This window comes from Triticum dicoccoides, chromosome 2B (genome assembly GCF_002162155.2).
Source record: "Triticum dicoccoides isolate Atlit2015 ecotype Zavitan chromosome 2B, WEW_v2.0, whole genome shotgun sequence".
NCBI classification, from domain to species: domain Eukaryota; kingdom Viridiplantae; phylum Streptophyta; class Magnoliopsida; order Poales; family Poaceae; genus Triticum; species Triticum dicoccoides.
Window position 1 is genome coordinate 376829124 of NC_041383.1, and position 7430 is coordinate 376836553.

Below are 7430 nucleotides of genomic sequence, written 5' to 3' on the forward strand. Positions count from 1 at the left end.
CACATTTTCTTATTATTCTTCAAAACAGCCCTAAGCATAGTAGACAACGTTCTATTGACTACTTCAGTTTGTCCATCAGTTTGGGGGTGACAAGTAGTACTAAAAAGCAGTTTAGTCCCCAACTTAGCCCATAAACATCTCCAAAAGTGGCTAAGAAATTTAGTATCACGATCTGAAACAATAGTATTTGGCACACCATGCAAGCGAATAATTTCACGAAAGAACAAATCAGCAACATTAACAGCATCATCGCTTTTATGACATGGTATAAAGTGTGCCATTTTCGAGAATCTATCCACGACAACAAATATGCTATCCCTCCCCTTCTTTGTTCGAGGTAAACCTAATATGACAAGAACTCGGATTGGTGGTGGATATATGGTGGTAGATGGCAGCGGTGGTGGTATATGACAGCTGTGGTGGTATATGGATACGGATTCGAAGCGGTGGCGGATAAGCGGTGGTGGTAGATGGCAGGGGTGATGATGATGGTGCGGCGGCGGCGTGACAACTTATGACCAGAACTCGAAACTCTAAAAGACTAGACTCTAAGACCAGCAACTAGACACGACGATGCAACCGCAAATTCAACAAAGCAAAACCCTAAAAAGATTATGCAAAGGCTCAGATTGGTTCGGATATGATGAACTAACCCTAATTTTTTTTGTGGCTTTTTCGTGGACTGTAGGTATGAAGAACAGACTCGATCTAAACTACGAAAAACTGTAAAATCTCACCGAGCAACCTGGAAATCTGATACCACTTGATAGAGGCAAAGGTGTCCCGTCTTTCGATGAGATGAGGGATATCGCTTTGTTGGAAGTCAACTTTGACGATCCGACTACGAACGTGCGAGGACGTCGCGCCTTAGCAATCGCTAAACCAACTCCGAGAGGTTATTGACCACGCCGGAGCACGATCAACCTGACCACGAGGGTCTGTTTCCTGTGAGCAAACGAAGAACAAGCAAGAAACTGAGATTGCAATCTGGATATTGCGAATATAAGATGAAAGCTTTATTGATCAAGGTGGGGTTCTGTGACGCCTTTGTCTGGTCGTTGAACACAAACGAAGTACGCGAAGTTGCAGCTATGGCGAACTTTTAATCTAAACAAAACCCAAAGTCTAAACGATGCCCTAAGGGCTGTATATATGGAGGAAGAGGGGGGGAATTTCGTGGCCCTTGGTGGAGGGGTCCGAAATCAACCCTATCTCTTGTTTCCCCACACATACGGACTCTAAAAATAGCATATACTTATGTATTTCGAAATTACATGGGCCTGGCCCAATAATAAGGTGACGCATCACCTAAAATAGCCTCGGGACGAAATTTATGAAGTGGCATCTTGTATATTTCGTCCAAGGCTTCATGCACCCATTATGGTGGCTTCAAAGTCCTGAAATCATCACTTGTAACTCCATTCTTGCTTCCCTTGCGCATGCCATCATCTCCATGCTTGTTCTTGCTCCAATGTTCATCCTTCTCCAAGCTAGGCCCTTCATTTGTAAGCAAAACAAATGTATCCAATTTAGGCAGCATCATATTCTCATGAACATTAGAATCATTACCAAGAAACGAAAGTACCTGGTAATTTAGTTGGCGTGCACGAGCTCTAGTAATTGGTCCAGTATGTATAGCAGCAGGGGCTGTGGGTGTAACAATTGTATTGATGTCCTCATCACTTTCAATTTCAAAGTTTGGCTAGCGACAGTGTTGGTTTTTTGTATGTATGTATGTGTGTGTGTTTGGCATTCATAAAAAAGTGAGAAGAAGAAATGAAAAATAATAGTGCAGTTAACTACTCTCAACCATGCAAACTTCATAAAATGCGTTTAAAAAATGCATTACCCTAGCCTGGTAATTCAGTGCGAAAGTATTTATAAAAAAGTAGTTTGAAAATGACAAAAAAGTCGTGCATCCCACTTTGATTTGTGTTGTGGTTCACTTTACCTTTGATGTGCACTGCACTCATCCCACAAAGGTGTTTCATGTTTCATATAAAAGTTAGAAAAATAACGAAAGAACCCATGAAGATCACCTGACTGTATGATGCAGTGCGGTTTTCAGTCTGAAGCATTGCGGTTTCCTGTTTGATGTAGTTTCTTCGCCGATTTTGGTGTCACGAAAAATAGAGTGTTGCAAAGATGTTTTCGTGTGTCATAGAATTCAGTCGATTACATCAACACTTGCAGTGCGTTCGGTCTTCGAATGTCGTTCACTTTTGAAAGTGATGTTGTTCACTTGTGTATGAGAAAAAAACGTCCGACAAAACAAATTATGCAGCTCGCTTGCCCATCTGATGAAGTGCGGTTTTCATTCTGAAGCAGTGCGGTTGGCCATATGATGTTGTTCATCCCGTAAGAGCAAAAAAATTGTTACGAGAGCAAAAAAAAGTAATGCGGTTCACTTCTTGATAGTGTTGTGGCTCATTTACACCCGATGTGAAGTGCACTATACTTTATCGTTCTTGAAAAAATTACGTTTGAATAAAAAACCAAGCTGTTCTCTTACCCATGTGATGCAGTGCGGTTTTTCGTCTGTTGCAGTGCGGTTTTCAGTTGGATGAAGTACCCACATCGATTTGGGTGTCGCGAAAAACAGAGTGTCCGCATTTCGGTAAATTTGAAATTCCTCTTAAACCGTAAAGAATTAGAGAGAGTGTTCTACATGAAAAAGTTGCGTATCATCGATATCTTTCCAACGGTGTATCGTATGAATCATTCCGACCAGCGTTTTGCAAATTTTTTTGCCAAAAACGGCCGCTGCCACTCGTCGTTCGCCGCACAATTTTCAAAATTATCTTAAAACCGTAAGGAATTTCAAAAATATTTCAACATATGAAAGTTGCGCCTCATTCTTATCTTTCCAACGGCGTATCACACGCCTCGTTTTGACAAACGGTTCAAAAATTGGAGCGAAAACAGTATCGAAAATTTGAATTTTTTTTAAAAACAGAATTCCGCGATTTAGTAAATTTGAAACTGCTCTTAAACTGTAAGGAATTAAAGAAACATTTATATATGAAAAAGATGTGTCTCGATGATATCTATCCAACGGCGTATCGTTTGATTCATTCGGATGAGCGGTTTATAAGAAATCACGAAAAAATGCTCGCTGCCACTCGTCATGGGCCGCACCATTTTCAAAACTGCTCTTAAAATGTGTGGAATCTCGAAAAGTGTTCAACATGTCGAAGTTGCGCATCATCCATAGCTTTTCAACGGTATATTACACGCCTCATTCCGATAAACGGTTAAAAAATTAGAGCGAAAACAGTACTAAAAAAATAACGCTTGCAGTTTTTTCCGACGAGAAGTTCACTCGTGCGAGTACTGCAGCACACTTGTTTTGAAGAATGACGTGCACTTGCGTTCAGCGTGCAGTGCGGAAGTGGTGTGCAGAATAGTTATTCTGCTAATATTAGCAGAATAGACCGTCTATATATATATATATATATATATATATGGAAAATGCATCCTACTACCGGGTGTAGTTACACCTATTTCTCATATACTACTATGTGGTAGTATATATACTATTTTATCATTTTTAGTATGTTCATATACTATATCTAAGATACTCCAAAGCGAGTTATGTGAAAAAATTGCATGTGAGCCCATGTTTTTATCATATTTGTGAAAATACGTACATATTTGTATGTAAAAAGAAGTATGCTAAAAATATACTACATACTACCTAAAAATAGTATATATACTACCTAAATATTCTTACATACTACATACTACGCATACATACACTGCGGTATGGTAGATACTACCTAAAACATACAAAATAAAAATGGGTGTAACTACATCCGATAGTAGGAAAAATTTGTCTTATATATATATAGAGAGAGTAACACTATTTTGATTCTAAGATCAGAATAACTATTCTGATCATGCGGCGCCGTATATAGGAGCGATCCGGTCGTTCCCGAACTCTTGAACCCACAGAAAAAAAAGAAGAAATCACACCCATGACCGCCCATTGTCGACCCGCCTCGATCCCCAATTCTGGCGCCAATCTCCCGCTCCAACGGAGCCACCGAGCTACCACCGGCAAGCTTCTTCGGCCACCGAGGCCATCCGCCAGCTTCCCCGGCCGCCGCGGCCACCCGACAGCTTCTCCGGCCGCGGCCATCCGCCACCACCGACAGCACAGCCGTCAGGACGCCGTTGTGGCCCATCTCCAGCCTACTCCCTGCCCACGGCTTCTTCCCACGCCATCGCCTCCAACAGCCGACGCGGCCGCCGTGACGCCCGCATCCCCACCCTCGCACGCTACATCATCCACATCCGCCTGAAATCGCTGTCAGACCCCACACGTCGCCCCTGCCCATGTACTGCATCGATACACCAATGGTGGCCTCGGATCTGAGCGCTAGCCGCTGGATCCGCGGATGTTCACGCGTGGGAGGTGTTGCTGCTCCGGCGAGCTCCTTCGTGCACGGATCCGTGCACCCCTGAGCATTGCCATCCGGCTACCATCACCGTCAAGCCATTGCGCCTCCACCATGCCTCGCTACGGCGGCGCTAGGATCCCACCGTCGTGCCACCGGATCCTCCGCCTTCAAGCCCCTGTACCTCCAGTGAGCGATGTGCACGTACGGCCCTGATCCAGTGCATGCAGCTTCGATCTAGGATGTCCCAGCCACCGCCGTATGATGCTGCTCCGGCCGCTTCTTCGGCAGTCCAAGTGCCCCACCCATGTCCGTCCGAGTTCCTTTGTCCGTGCTCCTTTGTGTCAAAGCTTCTGCCAGTAGAAGTGCAGAAATCTGAAGATCATTTGGTGTGTCTTCAGCAAACGTTCCGTCGAGCCACTGGTACATGTTCGCATCCTCCCTCATCTCGCTTTTCTACTATTCCTCATGTTCTAGCCATTGGCACATGTGCGTCTTCAGCCAAGCGTTGGTTCCTTCCTCCTGGCCAATATGTATTGTTTTTAAGTGATTTGATATCTGAAGGTCAACCTTATCTGCAGCTGCAAAGAAATTGGTGTTTTGGTCCGTTGATTTCAGTTTAACAGGAGCTTCAGTAATGGAAAACTTGAGTTTTCTTAGAAGTTTATCTCCAAAATGCATGACAGCCGACGGTCCATTTAATCAGAGATGAAATACTTTTAGAAGCAAACAAATAAGGCCCTCTCCCCAGGTGGTTTTTGCCAGGCGATGTACTCATGTCTAGTGCCGTCAGTGTTCACTCAGGGGCGTATTCCATTTCTTCAGTTCTGTATATATAGTCGTAGAACTATGTAACTTGGTCTAAGTACGTAGGTACAGAAGGAGAGGAGGGCCTTCTACTCAGACCGGCCGGCCACTTCTTCAGACTGATGTTCACATCTACTCCAGCTAGCACCACTCCTGAAGTGCCCCAATCATTGCTGTGCCAAAGAATAGCCGATTGTTCGCCCATATTTTGTTTCTCTTCTGTATACACTGCATGTGATCTCTGCATGTTTCTATGATTATAAAGTGTTGTCGTTTGTTGCTGCTGAATGGTGAGGTGAGCAAGGGGAGAAGATTAGCTGCCATTGCTATTATTTCTTCTTTTTATCTCTGGAGTTACATGAATCAAGTTACAGGAAATAGAAGAAAAAAACTTTAGAAAGAAAATGATGCTTATTGAGCTACTAAGGATGTGTAGCATTTGGGGCACGTGGGTGTTGTTTGTATATGTACCTGTCAACATGTTCTTGACAGAAGTTCTTGTGCGTATATTTGAGCAATTCAAATGATAGAAAAACATCTTCATTATATGAATGCGACAGGTGGTGCATTGGCCAGATGATTGTTGTTTTCTATAGAAAATTTGGACAAATAAATGGCATATGTTTGCAACCCAGTTTTGTTCTCGAATGCATGCAAGATGTACAAACAAGCACAAAAGTGTGAGCTGTGTAATTTTGTTGCCTTTAATGTTAGCTAAAATGAGAACAAAAAAATCCCAATCAATTTCTTTTTAAAGTTCACATGAAAATCATGTGGGAAGTTCAAATGTAAGCACACATTCACACATAGTAAAAACTATTGCAATTAAAGAACGATAAAAATGTGTAGTGAAGCATAAATGTTTCAATTTCCGGGGAGTTCATGAAAAAAATATCAAGATGTAAATCACACTAAAAAATACCATTTACGTGGAAATCATGTGAGGTGTTTGAATATAAAAAGCACACATTCACATATAGTAAAACTAGTTTATAAAAATCATTATTTCATGTTTCTAAAAAAATAAGAGCATGAAGTTCAAATTTAAAAAAGGTTCATAAAAATGGGTTTTTCCATGTTTCTGAAAATGATGGAGAAGTTCGATGATTATACAAAACTCAGATTTTCCTTGTTATTAAAGAATGGTAACAATAAGTTTAAAAATAAAATAAAAAGAATTTCAACTTTTAAAAATAGAGCGCTTCAAAATTTTATAAAAGGATTAAGAAAATAAACCAGGAAGTCCATATTAAAAAGACGGAGAAGTTCAATAATTATAGAAAACTCAGATTTTCCTCGTTATTAAAGAATGGAAACAAGAAGTTCAAAAATAAAATAACAAGAAGTTCAACTAATAAAAATAGAGTGCTTCAAAATTTCATAAAAAAGATTAAGAAAATAAAACTAGGAAGTCCATATTAAAAAGATGAAGAAGTTCGATGATTATAGAAAACTCAGATTTTCCTCGTTATTAAAGAATGGAAACAAGAAGTTCAAAAATAAAAAACAAGAAGTTCAACTTTTAAAAATATAATGCTTCAAAATCTCATAAAAAAGGATTAAGAAATAAAACCAGGAAGTCCATATTAAAAACATGGAGAAGTTGATGATTATCGAAAACTCAGATTTTCCTCGTTATTAAAGAATGGAAACAAGAAGTTCAAAAATAAAATAACTCGAAGTTCAACTACTAAAAATAGAGCGCTTCAAAATTCATAAAAAAAGATTAAGAAAATCAAATTAAAAATTCATAAAAAAACTTAAATATTTTCACGTAACCGAGAGAAGATCAGGTTGATAAGTGCCAGAAGTTCGTGTACTACACGGTGTGATTTTGTATTAAAAAAAGAATAAAAAAGCAAAGTCTAAAAGTTTTGTTGTTGTAAGTTCAAGTCCTTCGTCGGAGAAAGTTAAAAAAATTATTGTGAGAGAGATTTGTACAAAAGGAATATCATTTGTGTAACACTGACGAATGGATGAGAAAATTACAAACAAAATACGTCATAGAAGTTCAATTGAAAACAACAGGAAGTTCAACTACTACAATGGATGAATTTCATATGAAAAACTATTAAAATCGTCGCGGGTATGAAAAAACGTTCAACACGAGAAAGTTGCGTGTTCACAACAGCTTTCCACTGGTATATTACTTGCTCAATTCCGGTGAGTGTTCTGATGAGTGGATGGAGAGCTTCGGGCAAAAAAAGCACGTGAAAACAGAGT

At 40.1% G+C, this 7430-nt stretch overlaps 1 long non-coding RNA gene across 1 annotated transcript; it reads left to right on the top strand.

Annotated features, from left to right (window-relative positions):
• The first annotated feature begins 3915 nt into the window (after nt 1-3915).
• LOC119363738 lies at nt 3916-5483 on the top strand. The gene is made up of 2 exons (XR_005174341.1): nt 3916-4823; nt 4982-5483. It is a non-coding gene; the product is annotated as an uncharacterized LOC119363738 (long non-coding RNA).
• The last annotated feature ends 1947 nt before the right edge of the window (nt 5484-7430 follow it).